Genomic DNA, 21884 nt, shown 5'->3' with positions numbered 1-21884 from the left:
TTTTTTGTTTTATTTTGTTTTGCTTTTTTAAATTGACGTATAGTTGATTTACAATGTCATGTTAGTTTCTGGTGTACATCATAGTGATTCAGATATATATATATATATATATATATTTCTTTTCATGTTCTTTTTCATTATGGGTTATTACAAGCTATTGAATACAGTTCCCTGTGCTACACAGTAGGACCTTGTTGTTTATCTATTCTGTATATAACAATTAGTATCTGCCGGTTCAAAACTCCCAATTTATCCCTCCCCCCCTCTTTTCCCCTTTGGTAATCATGAGTTTGTTTTCCATGTCTGTGAGTCTGTTTCTGTTTTGTAGAGAAGTTTATTTGTGCCCATTCTTCAGATTCCACATGTAAGTGATATCATGCGATATTTATGTGTTAGTTTTGATGATCATGATCATGATGAAGAGAAATGATAAAAAAACAGTCAAATATTTTTCAAATGGATTTTATGGATAGAAAGTTATATGACACTATTTTGCTGTATTTGAATCTTAGAACCAGGGTAGAACAATAAACCATTTCAGTGACAGAATATGAGCCTGTGGGGAGTGGAGACTGCCTTTTAGGCATCTCTGCATTTCTAGGCCTTATCATAAGCCCCAGCAAAAAAATCTATGCCTAATCTTATTGGTATATACTTACTTCGTGCATAAAAAGATTTATTAAGTGTTCACTGCAAAGCACTATAACCAAAAAGATCATGCATTGCATAGGATAAGAGGGTGCTATTAACACATGAAACAATTCCAACAGTGTTCCCCAAATGAGTGTTTAATTATATCATGGTGTCCTTGAGAAGCAGTAGAGAGTCAAGTTTCTAATTTCTTGTCACCTGCAGCTTTAGAAAGAAAGACAAACTATAAACCCGTGATTAGATCAATAAATTAGATAAATTCAGATAATGAAAAGTGCTCCAAGAAAAGAAGATAGGATGATGGCATTAGCAGCAATGGATGCTGAGGGAAGAGCTATTTAGCAACTGGAGTCTGGAAAGATCTCTCTTGAGGAGGGAAACTTAGAGTGGAGACCCAAATGATTAGACAGAGGCAAGCGTGCATTAGCTTGTTTCGTCCTTACAGCAACCTTATTTGGTAGCTATTAGCCCCATTTTGTATGGGAAGAAATCACGACCCAGAGAGAAGACTGTCTAAGGCCACACAGCTAGTAAGTGATCCAACAAGAATTTGTTCCAGATCTATTCAACCCCGAAATCTTTGTGTGTTCGCATTTCTATTACCTTGTGTCTTGAGATAAGAAAGTGAATGGAGCAAGAATCTTATGCAAACAGCCAGTTTTATAAACATATTTCTAGATGTAGGTACCGGTCTACATCCTGGGTACTTAGACACACTTTTGTGAGATATGTAGGGTGAAATTCTTAGCAGTCTTGATGCATGTCATGAAATTGTCTCAGCAATTTAATTTCCTTCTTTTTAAGTGCACGTAGGGTGACCATTTTAAACATAACGCACAGATATATTTGAGGAGGAGCCAGGAAAGCCAGGCCCAGTGTGGACTCTACCACCAAGTGTCTATAGGATCTCAGGCAAATCACTGTTCCTAGCTGAACTTCAGCTTCTGTATCTGAAGATAAATATGATAATTGTCCAGCTTATTTCTGGACAATCGTTAAGACTCTAAAGTGAGAAAACTGTGATAATGTTCTGAGAAATAGAAATATAAGTAATTTTGACTGTATTAATTATTTTGGCAATCATTAAGGAAATACAGAAAATCAGATTTCATGTTCCTTTTTCTTACCAAAGCCTAGACATTTATGGGTTAGAAGTTGAAGAACGTCAGAAACATATTAACATAGCTTCTACCTGCCAAAACTACGCAGTCATAGTAACTTTTCAATTTAATTATCATTCATGCCTAAGAAACACTTGCCTTAATTATCTGAACTGTTGGTTGGATATAAGCAACCGAGTTCTTTCCATAAATTTCCCATTTATTGGCCTAGTATAGACTTGCCATGAGTCTCGACTTGGAGATAAGTATCTTATCCCATCAAGATATCTGTCCTAGAAGAGAGTTTTGTATTGGCTCTATTACTAAGACCTTGGCATTTCCTTTTCTCATGCGCTTCTTCCAGAACCTCCTGCTGTAAGAGCCATTCCATTTTTTTCCATGTTCCTTAGTAAATATTATTAATGGTCCAAATCACAATAATCCTATTTTTTCATGTTCATAGCGCTTTTGTAGCATAAGAACTGCCTTCACACATATTTTTTTCATTAATCTTTAATCACACACATTTTTTTCATTACTGAGAATCAGTGATGTTGGATTTAATCCTCATTTTAAAGATAGCAAAAAGCAGCTCAGAGAGGTTAAGATGTAGTTAAGGTGGAACAGCTAGGGTGGGTGGCGCGTGGCCTCAGACTGAAGGCTCTCCTGTTCTCTATTCCCTGCATCCCACCCCCGCACACAGTGATGTTGAAAGAGCTTGGTCCTCGCTGGATTTTAAACAGACATTATTACATTAATATCTTTAAGTATCTTAATTAGGTCTTACAGGAAGGAAAAGAAGTATTTGGTCACCAAAACAGCCTGAGGATTCCAACTTGAAAGACTGAGTCTGTTTCAGATCACTAGATAGGGTGGTGGCTCCATTTGGCCAGGAAACTTCAACATAAACGATGAACCATGTGGAGTCGGGGATGCTTGCCTAAAGCCCCCGGCCCGTGAGGAAATGTGACTGTATGTGGTAAGTGCACCCAACACCTACAGCAAACACTCCCACGGCCACCAGTGTTGGATTCAATTAAACATTAAATTCATCATCTTTAGCAAGGAAAGAGAACAGCAAACAGTTGCTCTCTCATGGCTAAACACCCCTTGGATTTGCTGGCCTTTGATTTATTGGAAGAAACCTGCTGGGAAGAACATACTGTGTAGCTGATTAATGTCAGCTTCTGTCATCAGTTTCCACTTAGATTCTTGGCCAGCCCTGACATCTCCTCCCTTAAGGATCCAGAAGAATTTGAGGGCTGATCCAAGAGCTTTACTGGCATGGGATTTGCAGAATGTGGTGTTTGCAAAATAAGGAAGATGAATGGAAGTGGAATCCCATGTTCTCCACTGGACTTGTTTCTTTAATTCATTTCTCCAGAGGCCCCGCTCCATGCCAGGACCACACCAGCAAGGGGACTGGGGAAAGTGTGTTCCCAGGCTCCGGTACAGATGTCTTGCATTTCCTGTGCTGCTTTATGTGCTGCCTCCTCAGAGCTCGTCAAACTGGGAAGGGGTCCGAGGAGGAATGCGGTGCACACACACCATCAGAACCTCGCTGGGACCCTGGGACAAAGCCTGAGGAAGAGCCCCGCCCACTGCTCCCAGGTCAGGCACACGTGACTTCGGTTTCACAGGGTCCTGCAGCACTATGATAAACCATAATTCAGCGACATTATATTTAAAGTAAGCAGACTTTTCTGTATGTTTTTTTTATCTCTTGTTGGAGGAAAAGCCCACTATTTGAATTCTTTTAAACAAGGCTACCTTACCCCTTCCCTTTAGTGGGCAAGGGATCTAGAAAGAGATGGAAATTTTAATAAGACCCTAAACCCCCTCCTTTCTGAATTCATTCCTCTGGGCAGAGAGAAAAAAAAAAGAGAGAGAGAGAGAGAAAAGAAAGATATCGATTGAGAAGTAAAAATCTGTTCTGGTTATCTATTCGTGTTTAACAAATCATCACAAAACCTAGCAGCATGAAATAGCAACAATTATATCTCACAGTTTTCAAGGGTCAGGAATTTGGGGAGAGATGGGTTAGACGGTTTGGGGGAAGTTGCAGGCAGAAGCTAGGAAAGCAGGGCCTCCACCACAGCCAGTGGGGTTTTGCTGGGGCTCCTCTCGGTCTCTCTTTGTTCCTCACTCCCTCCTTCTTCCCTGGAACAGAGAATAGGGATTTTAAAAATGGAGAGAGGATGCAAAAGGATCCCTATTGCCCTGAGATCCACAGTGTCATCCAGCTGCCATTAGGTGCATCTTAAGTTGTTCGAAGGTGAGTTCCTTATTCACTAATGTGTCCCCAGCAAGTGACTTGTTATCCATGTCCAGTAAACATTTGTTAAATAAGCGAATGAGTGAATGAATTGATGAACAGATAAATAAATGAATTTGCATTGGTGCTTTTGGAAACCAACAACAGGATTCCAGAGCCTTTAGAATGGAATGAGGTGGTCCTTCCCACCCACCTAAAAGGCAGCAAGCCTGAGGTGGGAAAGAGTCCTGTGTCCAGAGAGCTGGCTATTCTCTGGGTGGTAAAATCCACCCTTCCTTCTAGAGGCATTGAATAAATTGTTTTGGTACATTTAAAAGGCCAACCAATGTAAAATTTAATACATTTAAATCTTTTAAACTTTTTTTCCCCCCAGCTGCTCAGAACTCAGGTGCTGATCTCTTTTGTGGCAAACTGAACTCCAGAAGTACCACAAGCACATAGCTATAGATGCCAAGGTTTGAAGCATCCTTACATGTTACCAGGATCATTGTGATGCTATCTTGGCCAGTAGGTGGTTTAATCGGAATGACCCAATAAACAGATAGCTCATTTTCCTTATGATAAACTGCTTCCTTGTTGTATCAGTATTTACTGGGAAAAAGGATTTTCCCACAAGGAGATAAGCTGTGATCTCTTGTTGATTTTTTGCTGAGAAAGTTAAAGCAAGCGTTAGCCACCTTGAAATAACTATCCAAAGTGCATTTAAGATCCTGGATAAGAAACTAGTTTGCCCCAGCCATCTTTAAATGACACATTTTGGAAAATTAGAAAATTTGAACATGGTCTGGATGTTACATTTACTGAAAGTTTATTGACCTGAAAAAAGGGAAATAATTACCAGGACGAACAAAACATTTCCAAAACAGAATATATAGTGTATATAGCAAGATCTTGTTTCTATAAATGTAATATTGTTACTATAATATTAAAAGTCATAATAATAAATAAATACACTTAATAAATATGCCATTTGTATATAACATAAAAACATAAGGGTATTTCTGTATACAACTTATTATATATTATGTTACATACAAATTACAGATTTGTTATTGTTGACAGTAGAGATCTTTAGGATGATAGAAATATAATGATTCTGTTTGTTTATTTCACCTGCCTCCCTGACTGGGGAAGCCGCCCGCCTGTACAAACCCCATGATGCAGCTGTGTCTCCCTGTTCTTTTATTATCTCAGCAATAATATTATGCCAAGGTCCACACTATCCCCTCAGGCAGAAAACCCCTTCCTTGTCTTCTCTACCCCCCTATTCAAGGCCCATGAAGACTTCTTAGATCCTCCCTGTTAGCCAACCACATGGTTCCTGTGATTCTTTGTCAAGCTTCTTCCGCACACATTTCATTCTGCCCACCGGTATCCTACATTACTTCCAGAACTGTGGTGCAGCCAGAGAAAGGGGTGTGACTCAGGATGGCCAGGTTGAAAGTGCAAACTGTGCTTCCACTTAACTGTTGGATTTTAAGGAAGTTGTACCGTCTCTACCATCTCCACATATTCCAGATAATGATAATAATATCAATCTGACCCAATTTGTGAAGCTGTTGCAAGAAAATGGATGCACAAAATGTTTTGACTTGGTAACTTGGCATGTGTGCCTGTGTAAGCGGTGATCACTGCAAAATGTTGAATGACAGCTGAAATTGTCTTCACAGGCTTAACTGGGTGATCTTGAGAAGTCACCCTCTGTCTGCATCTCAATTTCTGACCTAGAACCCAGGTTCTAAGCCTAGAATCCTCAGAGGAGCTTCAGAAGACATGGTATGTGGAATTGTGCCTGTTGGTACATTTTTCTGGGTTCAGCATCCAGTTTTCATCAGATCCTCAAACAAATCTGAGCCCCAGAGGACAGTCGAGAAATCCAAGCCAAATGCTAATGAAGATTCTTTTTCTGGGCCTGACAGTTTGTGTCTCTAAGAACTTTAGACCAACATGTTCTTGTAAAAGGTACAGAAGTACATTTTGTAAGACCAGAAAGGGATTATCGCAGATGAGGAAACTGCATCCTGGAAGGGTGAGGTCAGGTGCCAGATGTTAGCAGCTGGCAGATGACTGACACTGGAGTCCTACCAGGGACCCAATGAGATGGGTAATCACAGAGTCACAGATCATTTCCTCCTTAGGTTTTAAAATCAGGGTGGAGCGGCCAATAGCAAACCCTGAGAAACATCCCGCCTTTTAAAATACAAGGCATTTTGGTTAAAAAAAAAAAACCCTTGATTTGAATTGTAATTTTGTAATTTTCTGCCTACGTGTGCTGTGCTGGCAGCCAAGGACTAAGAGACACTAAGTCTTGGAATAGTCTCCCCACTAATAGAGAGACAACCTTGCTGTCAAATGACTACAAAGTCAGTGAGAATTTAGAGGACCCGGAGTCAGATTTGGCTGGATATCCTATTTGGTTATTAAGTACTGAACTAAATGGGTTGAACGAAGGCCCACGATGCCTTTGGAATATCATCACAGCACTTATTGTCCATGAGAGCAGGCTCCCTGCTGAGTATTTTGCATACACAATCTTATTTAATTCTTTCAACATTTTTGTTGGGCAACAGGCGGAAAGCTGGAGTGGACAAGAATGGAGGACACGGAGGCATCAGACCTCTGAGAAGTGAAGCCACTCAGAAGTATTTCTTGAAAACCAAAAGCAGGTTACTCAACTTCTCTGAGCCACCAGTTCCTCAGCTTTAAGTAGGGGTTATAAACCTCCTTTGCAAGAACTGTTTCCCCGCGGCTTCACTTCTCACAGATCTGGTACCTCATATCCTCTCTTTTCTAGTTCATCCCAGTTCTCACCCTGTTACCCAACAAGACTGCACAGTCATTCTTTCTGGGGTGGTCAGTGCTTTCTACTATCCGACTTTAAGCTCCATTTGCAGCCCCCTCACTGATCCCTCCCCACCGCATGCCGAGGGCTACACCTGCCTGAACCACTTGCATTTGCTCCTTCCAGTCCCTTCTCCCAGCACAGCTCCATCCCCACTGTCCACCACCTCTGATTCGTCAGGTGCTACTTATCCTCAGGACCAGCTGAAAGTATGCCTTTTACAAAGGGAGCCAGAGCCCCACAGAGAACCTCAGCAGGCAGCCCTCCCTCCCCGGGGCCCCTGAGAAAGAAGGGAAGGACAGGCCAGGTTGCAGACCTGTGTGCCCCTGCTGCTTCATGGATTCACTGGGCATGCAGGCTGGGGAGGCTCAGGGTCCACGGACAGAGGCTCGTTGGACCACAAGGGAACTGTGAGCAGCAGCAAAGGAATCCAAGGCCTTGGCAGTGATGGGAAGACCAAGAGGTGCTGCCTCCCAGTGCAGGGCTCTGTCCACTTTGCCCGAAACCTCTGACCTCCCCAGGGGAGGTGAGAACAAAGGCGGAAGCAGGTGCCCTTACCTGGGGCAGAATCTGGGGACAAGATCAGTTTCCGTTGTTAATCAGTGGTCTTGCTTACTGGCAGTGGGGGCACATTTTGTCCAGCTTTACTCAAATTGCCGTTAAAAACATGCGGAATGCCTTAAATTTTCTTTAAGCCGCCAGGTAGAAGCGATGCTGCACACAGCCCCCTGCCCGAACCGGGGCGGAGCCTGGCAGCTCTCCCCTCCCCTGAGGCTGTCTTGAAGCAGCCAACCAGGCAACAGGGAAGCTCTGAGGGGTGGGCGTGACTGGGAATGGTTTCCAGGGCCCCTCGAGCAACCCCACATGCGAACCCTGTGTTCTGCTGCTTGTAAGTGTGCCCCAGTTTCCCTAAATCTCCGACTTGGGATAAGGAATTGAGTTCAACATACCATAAATCCTGCAAACATCATAACCCAGAATGGAGACTCTCAGAAACAATGAGTTAGTTCTTTCGGCATCAACTCCCAAATTGCCAATTTTCTCATTAAAACCAGAGAATGGACAATTTTAAAGAGATGATTTCCCTTAAAGATAGTAATCTGCAATTTGATATTACAATACCGTTTCTTGAAGTCAGTGGTTAGTTAGAACGGCTGCTCAGAGAAGTTACTCCTTTCCTTCAGTGGGTTGTGATCAGGAAATCACTGGCCAGAATGTCATTATTTTAAGATGTACATTCTGTGTACAAGTATCGCCTAGAAGTGCATTGTAGGTGTTAGTGCTTAACTGCTTCACTGTGACCATGTTGAAGAGGGGTGATTAAGTGGAGTTAGATTTAACTGTGTTACAGAAACACGTGGAAATTGATCAGAAGTCAGGCTGAGACACACATAGCAAAATGCATATTGCATTTTAGGTCAAGTATTGATGTGGTCACTCTGCTGTATGAAATCTGGAAAGAAATGGATATGAGCATTAGGGTCACATTGAGTGTCTGCTTCCTGCTAATCTACTCCAAGGGAAACTTCCTGCTTTTTCTTTCGATTAAGCAAGGTATCTCAACCTTGGCACTGCTTTTTTTTTCTTCATTAATTAAAGTTTTAATTCATCTTCCTGATGGACATCAAAAGACATAAAGTGCTGCATTAGAATTAAAATTATATAATACAACTAACATGAAGTTGGTGGCTTTATTTTAAACATGTAATAGCATTTAATATATTTTTTTCTTGCTTTTATCCATACATTCTTTTTTTTACATTTTTTATTGATTCATAATCATTTTACAGTGTTGTGTCAAATTCCATTGTTCAGCACAATTTTTCAGTCATTCATGGACATATACACACTCATTGTCACATTTTTTTCTCTGTGATTTATCATAACATTTTGTGTATATTTCCCTGTGCTATACAGTGTAATCTTGTTTATCTATTCTACAATTTTGAAATCCCAGTCTATCCCTTCCCACCCTCTACCCCACTGGTAACCACAAGTCTGTATTCTCTGTCCATGAGTCTATTTCTGTCCTGTATTTATGCTTTGTTTTTGTTTGTTTTTGTTTTTTAGATTCCACATATGAGCGATCTCATATGGTATTTTTCTTTCTTTTTCTGGCTTACTTCACTTAGAATGACATTCTCTAGGAGCATCCATGTTGCTGCAAATGGCATTATGTTGTCGGTTTTTATGGCTGAGTAGTATTCCATTGTATAAATATACCACCTCTTCTTTATCCAGTCACCTGTTGATGGACATTTAGGTTGTTTCCATGTTTTGGCTATTGTAAATAGTGCTGCTATGAACATTGGGGTGCAGGTGTCATCCTGAAGTAGATTTCCTTCTGGGCACAAGCCCAGGAGTGGGATTCCTGGGTCATATGGTAAGTCTATTCCTAGTCTTTTGAGGAATCTCCACACTGTTTTCCACAGTGGCTGCACCAAACTGCATTCCCACCAGCAGTGTAGGAGGGTTCCCCTTTCTCCACAGCCTCTCCAGCATTTGTCATTTTTGGATTTTTGAATGACGGCCATTCTGACTGGTGTGAGGTGATACCTCATTGTCGTTTTGATTTGCATTTCTCTGATAATCAGTGATATTGAATATTTTTTCATGTGCTTTTTGATCATTTGTATGTCTTCCTTGGAGAGCTGCTTGTTTAGGTCTTCTGCCCATTTTTGGATTGGGTTGTTTATTTTTTCCTTATTAAGTCGTATGAGCTGCTTATATATTTTGGAGATCAAGCCTTTGTCGGTTTCACTTGCAAAAATTTTCTCCCATTCCGTAGGTTTCCTTCTTGTTTTATTTCTGGTTTCCTTTGCTCTGCAGAAGCTTGTAAGTTTCATTAGGTCCCATTTGTTTATTCTTGCTTTTATTTCTTCTAGGAGAAAATTTTTGAAATGTATGTCAGATAATGTTTTGCCTATGTTTTCCTCTAGGTGGTTTATTGTACCTTGTCTTATGTTTAAGTCTTTAATCCATTTTGAGTTGATTTTTGTATATGGTGTAAGGGTGTGTTCTAGCTTCATTGTTTTACATGCTGCTGTCCAGTTTTCCCAACACCATTTGCTGAAGAGACTGTCTTTATTCCATTGTATATTCTTGCCTCCTTTGTCAAAGATGAGTTGACCAAAAGTTTGTGGGTTCATTTCTGGGCTCTCTATTCTGTTCCATTGGTCTATATGTCTGTTTTGGTACCAATACCATGCTGTCTTGATGACTGTAGCTCTATAGTATTGTCTGAAGTCTGGGAGAGTTATTCCTCCAGCCTCTTTCTTTCTCTTCAGTAATGCTTTAGCAATTCTAGGTCTTTGATGGTTCCATATAAATTTTATTATGATTTGTTCTAGTTCTGTGAAATATGTCCTGGGTAATTGGATAGGGATTGCATTAAATCTATAGATTGCCTTGGGCAGTGTGACCATTTTAACAATATTGATTCTTCCAATCCAAGAGCATGGAATATCTTTCCATTTTTTATAGTCTTCTTTAATTTCCTTCATCAATGGTTTATAGTTTTCTGTGTATAATTCTTTCACCTCCTTGGTTAGATTTATTCCCAGATATTTTATTACTTTGGGTGCTATTTTAAAGGGGATTGTTTCTTTACTTTCTTTTTCTGTTGATTTATCGTTAGTGTAAAGAAAGACAACTGATTTTTGAACATTAATTTTGTAACCTGCTACCTTGCTGAATTCTTCGATCAGCTCTAGTAGCTTTTTTGTGGACCTTTTAGGGTTTTCTATATATAGTAACATGTCGTCAGCATATAATGACACTTTTACCTCTTCTTTTCCAATTTGGATCCCTTTTATTTCTTTCTCTTGCCTGATTGCTGTGGCTAGGACTTCCAGGACTATATTGAATAGGAGTGGTGATAGTGGGCATCCTTGTCTTGCCCCAGATTTTAGTGGGAAGCTTTTGAGTTTTTCACTGTTGAGAACTATGCTGGCTATAGGTTTGTTATATATAGCTTTTATTATGTTGAGATATGTTCCCTCTATACCCACTTTGGCGAGAGTTTTTATCATAAATGGGTGTTGAATTTTATCAAATGCTTTTTCTGCATCGATTGAGATGATCATGTGGTTTTTGTCCTTTCTCTTGTTGATGTGATGTATTACATTGATTGATTTGCATATGTTGAACCAGCCTTGTGTCCCTGGGATGAACCCCACTTGGTCATGATGTATAATCTTTTTTATGTGTTGTTGGATTCTATTTGCTAAAATTTTGGTGAGGATTTTGGCGTCTATGTTCATCAGTGATATTGGCCTATAATTCTCTTTTTTTGTAGTGTCTTTGCCTGGTTTTGGTATCAGGGTGATGGTGGCTTCATAGAATGAGTTTGGGAGTATTCCCTCCTTTTCAATCGTCTGGAAGAGTTTGAGAAGGACTGGTATGAGTTCTTCTTTGTATGTTTGGTAGAATTCCCCGGTGAAGCCGTCTGGTCCTGGACTTTTATTTGTAGGGAGGTTTTTAATTGCTATTTCTATTTCCTTTCTAGTGATCGGATTGTTCAAGTGTTCAGTTTCTTCTTGATTCAGTTTTGGTGGACAGTATGTTTCCAGAAACTTGTCCATCTCCTCTAGGTTATCCAGTTTGGTTCCATATAGTTTTTCATAATATTCTCGTATGATATTCTGTATTTCTATTTTGTTTGTTGTAATTTCTCCATTTTCCTTTCTTATTTTGCTAATTTGTGCTCTCTCTTTTTTCTTCTTTGTGAGTTTGGCCAGAGGTTTGTCGATTTTATTTACTTTTTCAAAAAACCAGCTTTTGGTTTGGTTGATTTTTTCTATGGTCTTGTTAATCTCTATTGTATTTAATTCCTCTCTGATCTTTATTATTTCCTTCCTTCTGCTGCTTTTTGGGGCTTTTTGTTCTTCTTTTTCTAATTGATTCAGGTGGTGGGTTAACTTGTTTATTTGAGATTGTTCTTCTTTTTTGAGGAAGGCCTGTATCGCTATCAACGTCCCTCTTAGCACTGCCTTTGCTGTGTCCCATAGGTTTTGAGTGGTTGTGCTTTCATTATCATTTGTCTCAAGGTATTTTTTAATTTCAGCTTTGATTTCCTCATTGATCCATTGTTTTTTCAATAACATATTGTTTAATCTCCATGCTTTTCTTTTTTTCTCCTTTGTTTCTCTGTTGTTGATTTCCAGTTTCATGGCATTGTGGTCAGTAAAGATGCTTGAGATAATTTCTATCTTCTTAAATTTGTTGAGGTTTCTTTTGTGTCCAAGTACATGATCGATCCTGGAAAATGTTCCATGTGCACTTGAAAAGAATGTATATTCTATTTTTGGGGGGTGTAAAGCTCTGAAAATATCCACCAAATCTAGTTTTTCTATTGTAGTATTTAATTTCTCTGTTGCCTTGTTTATTTTCTGTCTGGAAGATCTGTCTAGTGATGTTAATGCAGTGTTAAAATCTCCAACTATGATTGTATTCCCATCAATATCCCCCTTTATCTCTGTTAGTAATTCTTGTATGTACTTAGGTGCTCCTATATTGGGTGTATATATATTAATGAGTGTAATATCTTCATCTTGTATCACTCCTTTAATCATTATAAATGTCCTTCTTTATCTTTCTTTATGGCCTTTGTTTTAAAGTCTATTTTGTCTGAAATCAGTACTGCAACACCTGCTTTTTTGGCTTTTCCATTTGCATGGAATATCCTTTTCCATCCTTTCACTCTCAATCTATATGTGTCCTTCTCCCTAAAGTGGGTCTCTTGTATGCAGCATATTGAAGGTTCTTGCTTTATTATCCACTCTGCCACTCTATGTCTTTTGACTGGAGCATTTAGTCCATTAACATTTACAGTAATTAATGATAGATGTGTGTTTATTGCCATTTTGAACTTATCTTTGCAGTTGAATTGGTATATCCTCTTTGTTCCTTTCTTCTTCCTTTTGTGGTCTGGTAATTTTCCTTTGTATTATCATGGATTTTATTTAATTTTTGTGACTCCCTTGTAAATTTTTGACTTGTGGTTACCCTTTTTTGTAAATCTATTAACCTATACCCGTTTTTAATAAACTGATAATAACATGATCTCAAACCCATCCTACTGTTAAAAAAATTTAAAAAAAGAAAGAAAAAAAATTCTATATTTCCCTGTCTCCCTCTCCCACTCTCAGTGATTTGTATGTCTTCTTTTATAATTTCGTGTTTTCTTTATTTGTAATTCATGAGTTATCACCTTTCCAGTTGTACGTTTCTCATTTGTGTAGCATCCTGCTGCTTTTCTATTTAGAATAGCCCTTTCAATATTTCTTTTAGCATGGGTTTAGTGTTGCTAAACTCCTGCAGCTTTTTTTTGTCTGTGAAAGTCTTTATTTCTCCTTCTATCCTAAAGGATAGCCTTGCTGGATAAAGTATCCTAGGCTGCAGCTTTTTTTCATTCAGGGCTTTGAATATATCTTGCCACTCCCTTCTGGCCTGTAGTGTTTGTGTAGAGAAATCAGCTGAGAGCCTTATGGGGGTTCCTTTGTAGTTCACCCTTTGCTTTTCTCTTTCTGCCTTTAGAATCATTTCTTTATCCTTGACTCTGGCCATCTTGATTATGATATGTCTTGGTGTGGGTTAATATATTTTTTAATTGAAGTATACTTGATTTACACTGCTGTGTTAGTTTCAGATATACAGCAAAGTGATTCAGTTATATATCTATATTTTTCAGCTTCTTTTCCATTATAGGTTATTACAAGATACTGAATATCATTCCCTGTACTATATAGTAGGTCTTTGTTGTTTATTTTGTATATAGTAGTATGTATCTTTTAATCTCAAACTCCTAATTTATTGCTTTCCACCCTTTCCCCTTTGACAGCCATAGTTTGTTTTCTGTGTCTGTGAGTCTATTTCTGGTTTGTAAGTAAGTTCATTTGTTTTGTTTTAGATTCCACATATATAAGTGATATCATATATTATTTCTCTTTTTCTGTCTTACTTCACTTAGTATGATGATCTCCAGGTCCATCCATGTTACTGCAAATAGCATTATTTCACACCTTTTTATGGCTGAGTAATATTCCCTTATATATATATATATGTGTATATATATATATATATATATACACATTTCACATCTTCTTTATCCAGTCATCTGTTAATGGACGTTTAGGTTGCCTCCACGTCTTGGTTATTGTAAACAGTGTTGCTGTGAACATCAGGATCTGTGTATCCTTGGCACTCTTGATATTTGGAGCTGGATAATTCTTTGCTGTGCAGACTGTCCATTGTCAGATGTACGGCAGTATCCTGACCCCTACCCACTAGATGACAGTAGCACACTTCAGTTGTGCCAACTAAAAATGTCTTCAGAACTTTCTTGCCAAATATCCCCTGGGGGTTAAGGGGTAGAAAAAGTTCACCCCTGGTTGAGAAATGTTGTGGGAAGAGACCAGAATATGTTTCACTGGAGGTCCCTCTGGAGGCAGGAGATGAACCCAGTGACCTCCTCCCACCTGTGTTCCAGCTCTAACATCTCAAAGTTAATCTAAAGTAAATGAATTTCATTGTTCATTCATTTTAGTTCCAAGCTGATTTCCAACTGAAAAATATTTGCAATTTACAGTGAGTAACAAACAATTTTTAAACTTTCTCATAACTTATGAGAACAAGAAAATGTCCTAAATTTCATTCCTACAAGATGACTATTTGGCTTTAATAAGATAATGTTTAACAATCTGCCTAAAAGTGTGTTGTTAAGCAATAGATACCAGTATCCGATTACCTTTGATGTGACTATAATATAACTGTTTTACCCATTTTCCCTGGATACATTCACCCTGATACTCAACTTTCCCATCTCTTCCAGCTCTATCTGGGTCCCACTAAACCTAAAAAGTTATGTTCAGATGAAAACCATTCTCTCAACAGAGATGCTAGGTCTTTGCTGACCAGGGCCTTAGTCATGATTCTGTACTGCTTCCCAGTCAGCTCCCAAAAGAGGAGGCTGATAATTAGCTTCAGATTTAGACAGACCTGATTTCTAATGACGCCTCCGTCATTCTCAAGTCGTGTGCCCCTCAGCAAGACACTGAACCTTCCAGTGTCTGGTCTGTGTGAGGGGTGGTGCTTAGTGGGCTAAGGCCAAGGCCTTCCCTGTGTGAGAATGTTCGGAAGGTTATTCAGTTTTAGTGTCCCTGACCACCTGGCTTGGTGTCTGTCTAGATTCTAAAGGAGCACCTGGAGAGGCTTCTAAATGTGGGACGTTATGAAGATAACACAGCATTGAGAAGAACTGAGCCCCCACAGTAAGTGAGGCTGGATGTTAACTCATAAACTTGAACTTAGGTACTAACGTACATCACACTCAGACTTAACTCCGGAAATTCTGATGGGAGCTTTGCGATTCTGCTTCACGTAACTCTTCTGGAAACCCCTAGCCAGAGGGCTGGAAGAACAAGAACTTGTCTGTTTTGGATCCTCCATATTGATCCTAGGTTCTGCTCTCTGTCTTTGATGTGACTTTATTCTTTTCTTTTTACTGCTTGAAAAAAATCTTAAAGTTTTACTCATGGCGTGAAACCCATTTTTTCCCCTAAGAACTGTCTTTATTGATTGATAGCCATAGAGATTTGCTTCCTTCAAACAGCTGTACACAAGACCACTGTTCCCTTTTCTGGATTAACCTCAGAATGGCCTCTTTTGATTTACTAGTTCTCCAATTTTCTCTCAAATCTGACAACTTTGCTCTATAGCTGGGTTTCTCTCTCTTTCTCTTTCCCTCCCTTTCTATCCCATTTTTCTGTCTCTTTTTAATTTGGTAAACAATTTTAAGATACAGAAAACATATAAAAGTCATCCATGAACTCAGGACTCAAAATCAATCTGTGTAAATCTTATATCGTATTTGCTTTTTTTTTAATAAAAGAAAAAATATCACTGAGTAACACGCAAACTTAAATATATATCTTTCTAACAAACTGGAAAATTAATATATTATAGTAGAGAAAGGAAAATAATTTCCCTCTCAAATTCCTTCTCTCGTCCTCTCTTCTGATTGTCTTGTAATTACATCATACTCTGACGTTAACTGCCCCAAATACTACTGATATTTGTGGTTGATGAGATTTCGACATGTTGCCATATTTTTATGATCATCTTGTCATCTTTTCTTGTATTACTTCTTGTTCGATCCCAGTCTTGCCTTCTGAGTTTATTTTTCTTCTTGCTTTAAGTTCGTGGTTTAGTATTTCTTTCAGAGACAATCTGTGAGTAGTGAACTTGGTCTTCATTTCAGCAGTTCCTCTTTAAGCATCCAATTCCTTCATGTGGGTGAGGTCAGCTCACACACTTGACCCCCAGCAGGGTCTGGGCACATTTTCCGTAGAATTCTTTTGTTAGCCCCAAATTTAAAAGAGTGCTCTCTGAAGACCAGTGACGACCAACCGTCCCTGGTCATCACTGTTTCCCTCAGTATCACCTTAAGGATTTACAGCCTGGTTGGAGTCAGACCTCTTTTGATTCCAGTAACATTTTACACAACATGCTTAAAATGGAATAAAGTCATATTACATGACAGAAGGAGTCCTACTAAGTGGAGACGTAGCTCGACAAGATCCCCAGACCTCTCTGGTGTCCCTGACCCCGAAGGGCTGGAACAGAACATTCTGCCTCCCGGGGAGTCTCGGCCGCCCTCCTCACTGTCTCCTGTTACTGCTTTGTTTCTAGACTACTCCCTGTCCCAGGGGAGGCTGATCATTTGGGTTAATTTGACTCTTTCTTCTGCTGTCCTTGGAAAGCCTCTTCCCTCTGCTAACGGTTTCAGGGATCAATTGTTCTTTGGCAGAGAAAGAGACTCAATGACAATGAAGAGTTTCCATTTCATCTCCCTGCAGCTGCTGACCCGAGAAGCAAGCCAGACCGAGCACCTCCTCACAGGATAGGAAGCAGCCTGAGCCCTGGGGGTTAAGTGGATTAACTCCCTCCATCACCTGAGCAAAAGAAGACAGAGACCAGGGTGCCCTCTTCCGAGCAGACCCACCTGATGGAAGCAGGCAAACTCTTCCCTCTCACGTACAGATATTATGCAGCTCCATTCTCTGTCCGGATTCAAGTTTGGAGAAGTTAACCCATTTCCTGGTGGATCAGTCTGTACACTTCCGGGGACGAGCTGATGACGTACAGAAGAAAATATACCTTTGGGTTAAAAAGACAGTAAAGTTAAAAGAAAGAGAATACAAGCTCTTTATTGATTTTCTTGCCAGTATGTTTCTCCTATTTAAGCAGAAATCGGAGAGTTTTGCCACATCTCTTCTTTTCTAGGTATTTTGTTGATTGTTCTTTCCTTCAAATAGTAACTTCAACACCAGCTGAATTAAAACCAAATCTGTTTTCGTAGGAACACGAGTATATGTATGTATATGCATGACTGGGACATTATGCTGTATGCCAGAAACTGACACAGTGTAACTGACTATACTTCAATTAAGAAAAAAAAAATCTGATTTACATACGAGGTGACCAAAAAGAGTTAAATCTGAATGTCTCCCATGTGAAGGGAGAGTCACCTCCCTTCTTGCCTGGGTCCTAAGTCCTTCCTCTGCCCGTCTTCCTCATCTCACTGTGTCTTTCCCAGAATGTTCTGGATGAAGGGAATAGGAGAGTATGCAACTCAGTGTGCTCCCAACCACGTGCTGAGATGCCTTCTTCCCCTGAGGCAAAGGTGCTTAAGACAAAACCTGAAACTGTAAAGAAAGGGAAATCCTAACATAAATATCACTTCTCAGCTATGATTCATTCTCCTTTCTTTCCTTCTTTCTCATAAACACATGCATATTCACTTAAAGCAGCCTTAGGTTCCAGAAGTGAAGACATTCTTAAGAAAGGAAAGTTTGCAAACTGAACATCCCGTGACCTCTGCCCTGATTACTGTGTAACTGCTGGCAGGTCATTGTCTTTAAACAAGAGAATGAGCATCTCAGTGATTAATGAAGGTTTTCTTGACTGGCAGGGGGCCTTACCCAGATGGTAACAGAATTTTCCACCAACGTCTTAGTTTTAGAATGAAAATAGTAGAGAAAGGAAAAAAATATGCCAGTGCTTACAGATTTGTTTCAAGCTCGTTGCTTTTGGACACGCTAAGGGTTTGTGTAATTTTGGTGATTACCATTATTCACTTGACTGTTTTCCAATTACTAAATCAAAATTTCCTTTTGAGTTTGAATTTGACCTCTCTGATATTCACAAATGGGTCACCCAATCGAAATCATATTTTTCAAAGTGCCGTAAGTAAGATTTTCAGAGACCACTTTGTTGAGTACCAGTCTCTCTCTGCTAAATTACAAACTACCCCCACCCCTGGAAATACCTTCGATCTGCAATCTGTTCTCTTTTATGGCCCCCAGCATGGCAAAGTTTGCCAAAACGGCCACTACAACTTTGGTTTCTCATCTTATTGCAAAGAAGACACCAAATTACACGGCCCGCTAAGAGGAAGAAGTGAGTTGCCTTCACAGCTTTGTGGCAATAATGAGCCCTCCTGAGAATGTGCTTACCTCCCAGCTGATGATCAGAGGTGGCAAAGCTGGTCTTTTCCACCATCTCTCTTTCTCTTTCAGTCACTCAACGCCAATCTACCACACCCACCCTAACCCCTAGACACATTTTCCCGCTTTTCATTTTCCCAGAGAAAACACGGCTTCTTTGGAAATCAACCAGTCCTCTTTCACCTTTAAGAGAAATTTGCTTATTGTGATGCATGCCACTAGCTGTACACCCATATCTCTTTTCCCATTTTTCCCGAGCGCAGACCCTGACTGCATCTCCCAGATTCCCTTGTGTTCCCTGTGAGCATGTGACTGAGCTCTAGCCAATGAAATCACGAGGGCTGCTTCCTCTCAGTTTTGCTCCTCCATGTCTTCTTGTCTTTAAGGCTGACTGGGGTTGGGATCCCCTCAGGGTAACTTTGCAAGCACCAACTTGACAGCTGCAGACCTGCTCTCATCCTGGAGTCCTCGAATGACCCCATGGAGCAGAGACCCCCTTCCCTCACTATTCACAGACTTGAAACCATCCCAGGACATTAAGTGATTGAGAGATAAACTGCTGCTGTGTTGAGTGCTTCATATGTGGGCTTTGTTGTTATCTCAGCCTAGTCTACACACACAAAAATGATACTTCAGTGCTCCCTTCAGATGGATTTGCATTTTATAATTGGGTCATCTGATAGCTTTCAAGATACAATAGAACAGGGTGTCCAAAGCGGCACTCTGATGATTGGTGGAAGGGAGGTTCTGGGATTGCGTGTTTGTGCCCACAAAGAACAGCCACAAATAAAATACCAGCCATAGAGAGACAGCACATCTATTAACCAGTTTATAGCAACCTTTAACCTCCCTTCATAGGGTGAATCAACTGAAAATTAGGGGAGCTGGATAATTTTCTGTCTGTGCTGGCTTCAGATGTGCCTTGATGTAGAAATAAACTTCCAGCATTTCATAGGTCTTGCCTGGTGAGGGACCTTGTTTGAGATATTACTGTCTGATTCCCTTTCAAAGGGGAAGATGTCTGGGAACCTGGGCTCCCAGGCAGGACTGTGTACCCCGGAAGCCCGAGGAGAGGAGTGAACACCTGCACTGTGATCAGGAGCAGTGTCCTTCGGGGTTTCTTGTCAGATTGCAGCTACAGTGTCCGGGACTGAATCATTATATTCAAATGGGGACAGAGAAATGGGACCCCCACACACATAAGCAAATGAGCAAGGATGTGAGAGGAGCTGGTTGTGAGGAAGCCTGGAGAGCCAGGTGATCCAGGCAGAGCCGGTGGGAAGGTGACCCAGGGCAGGTGAGGCTCCTGATGATGCTGAACCAGGTCCTGGGCAACTCATGCAGAAGTCAAGTCTGGTTTATGCTTCATCATGAACAGACAATTATTTAAAGTGATAAATTTACCTGAGGAACTTCATTGAACTAAAAGATTGTATTTTGTTATTGCTAGATCAAACTCGGGCAAATGACCTCTATGCTTCCGTCTTCCTTCCTTCCTTCTTTTCTTTATTCCTTCTTCCTCTCTTCTTCATTAAGCACAATCTACATAATAGACATGACATGCAAAGCACTGTCATTAAATGAATAAATAAGATTCACTCTCTGTCCCCAGGAGGTTCACAGTCTCATGGAGAAGAGTGACATGAAAATAGACAATAACACAGATGGTCAGTTGTAAGGCACAAGTGACAGGAAGCAAAGAGGAAAGACATATAAATCTGCCCTCAGGCTGCTCTTTCTGGATCCTTGACACATGTCACTGCACTTCAGACATCAGCCTCCTTCTTGCTGTGGGTGATCTGTAACTCTGACATGGACCAGAAACAGTAGAGTCTTGAAATGAATCAGACCTTTATGGAAACCTCAACTTTCAGAAATCTTTAAAGAATCCAGTGTCTGAAGTGTTTTCCCCTGGAAACCCTCCTTAGCACCCCTCTTCCCTTGGAAGAGGACTGCCCTCCCACTCAGAGTGGTGTCCTATTTGAGTTTGGTAACACGGAGCCAAGGTCAGTCTGGTGTTTCTCAATTGACAAATTCTTATCTGTCAAGAGATGCTAAAGGCACCACTCACGATCAGATGTACCCCAAGGCCATCAACTTTTAAAAACCGGCCGTTGTTTTATTTCTTGCATTTGTTTGTTTGAGGAAAAAGTTATTGCGCTCTCTCTAACCACCCGCCCTACAAAAAAAAAAAAAAAAAGAAGAAGAAGAAGAAGAAGAAAGCGTTTAAATTAATAGATTTCACAGAATAGTCCTCTTCCTTCAGTTGAGGGAGGGCAGGCGCTCCACATTATGGTACATAAAGTTGACTTGGTCAAAAGAACAAATAAACTAGAAACACAGCTAGCTGCTTTGACCTCACACATCCCTTCAAACCTTCTTTGCAAATGGTCTGTGAGGGTCTTAATCTATTGTAATAGTTCTTTGTAAATTATAAAACAATTTTAAAGATATACTATCATATTTAATTCTCACCATAACTCGTGAGGAGGGTAAAATTATTTGCATTTTATGGATGATAACTGTGGGGTTCAGAGGAGGTTAAAAACTGCCCAAGGGTACATAGCCAGAAGATAGATAAGACTCGATGTGGGTTAGTATGAATCCAAGTTCCATAGATCTTCTACAAATGCAGTGTCATATAGCTATACCCCTTTTTCTCCCAGATTAAGACAGCCAGGGCCATCTAGAGAAGCAGTGTGGGACAGGGGAGGGGACAAATGCATTTGGGGGAGACCTGAAACTCAGCCTACCTCTATGTTCTGTCACATGTAGACTTTGGGACTGAATTATCCAAAACAGACACAGCGAGATTAGAATCGCAATGCACAGAGAAGTGCATACATACAATTAGTCCCAGTGCCACCACAAAGGAGGAAACTCAACTATTAGCCATCAGGAAACACAGAAAGGACAGCTCTGAAAAGACCAGCCTTGACTGCTAAAAATGTGGTGGGGCCCTTAGGAGGGACCGGTCTCCCAAAGATCCTAGCACGCCCCTCCTGCATGCGCTAGTGAACCCTATACGAGAATTCTGGTTTTGTGACTGCTTAGAATATAGAATTCATTGTTCATGGAAGCCCTCACACCTCCACCCTTCAGGTCTCTGTGCAGTATAGCAACTTAAAATTAAAAGAAAAAGCATTAAAACCCCAGCAGATTATTTTAATTTGGGTTTTCTCAACCTCAGGCCTACTGGCATTTGGGGAGTAGATAATTCTTTGCTGTGGAGGCTGTCGTGTGTGGTGTAGGATGATTAATATCCTTGGCTTCTACCCACCAGATTCCAGTTGCACCCCCAGTTGTGACAACCAAAAATGTCTCCAGACATTACCAAATGTCCCCCTGGGTACAAAATCACCCCTTGTTGAGAACCATTGTTTTAATGATTCTCAAGAAAGGACTCTTCTTTGTTTGTTTTTTTAATGGTCTGGAAGACATTAAGAATATCACATGCTTTAGCCGTTGTTCAGGACACAGATTTGGGTTTCTTTGTAGGTTTCATGCAA

General features: G+C 40.3%; 2 long non-coding RNA genes across 2 annotated transcripts; one reads left to right on the top strand and one right to left on the bottom strand.

Annotated features, from left to right (window-relative positions):
• The first annotated feature begins 3207 nt into the window (after positions 1–3207).
• On the top strand, positions 3208–17257 carry LOC116283469 (uncharacterized). The gene is made up of 5 exons (XR_012059370.1): positions 3208–3440; positions 3921–4026; positions 5697–5802; positions 15056–15138; positions 16726–17257. It is a non-coding gene; the product is annotated as an uncharacterized lncRNA (long non-coding RNA).
• A 2535-nt stretch (positions 17258–19792) lies between these two features.
• On the bottom strand, positions 19793–21326 carry LOC140685911 (uncharacterized). Its single transcript, XR_012059371.1, has 2 exons — positions 21129–21326; positions 19793–19917 (listed from the first exon to the last, which is right to left on the bottom strand). It is a non-coding gene; the product is annotated as an uncharacterized lncRNA (long non-coding RNA).
• Positions 21327–21884: the final 558 nt, after the last annotated feature.

The sequence above is a fragment of the Vicugna pacos genome, chromosome 15, assembly GCF_048564905.1.
Source record: "Vicugna pacos chromosome 15, VicPac4, whole genome shotgun sequence".
Lineage (NCBI taxonomy): Eukaryota > Metazoa > Chordata > Mammalia > Artiodactyla > Camelidae > Vicugna > Vicugna pacos.
Note: the sequence above shows the minus strand (reverse complement) of the source record. Positions and strands in the feature narration are given on the sequence as shown.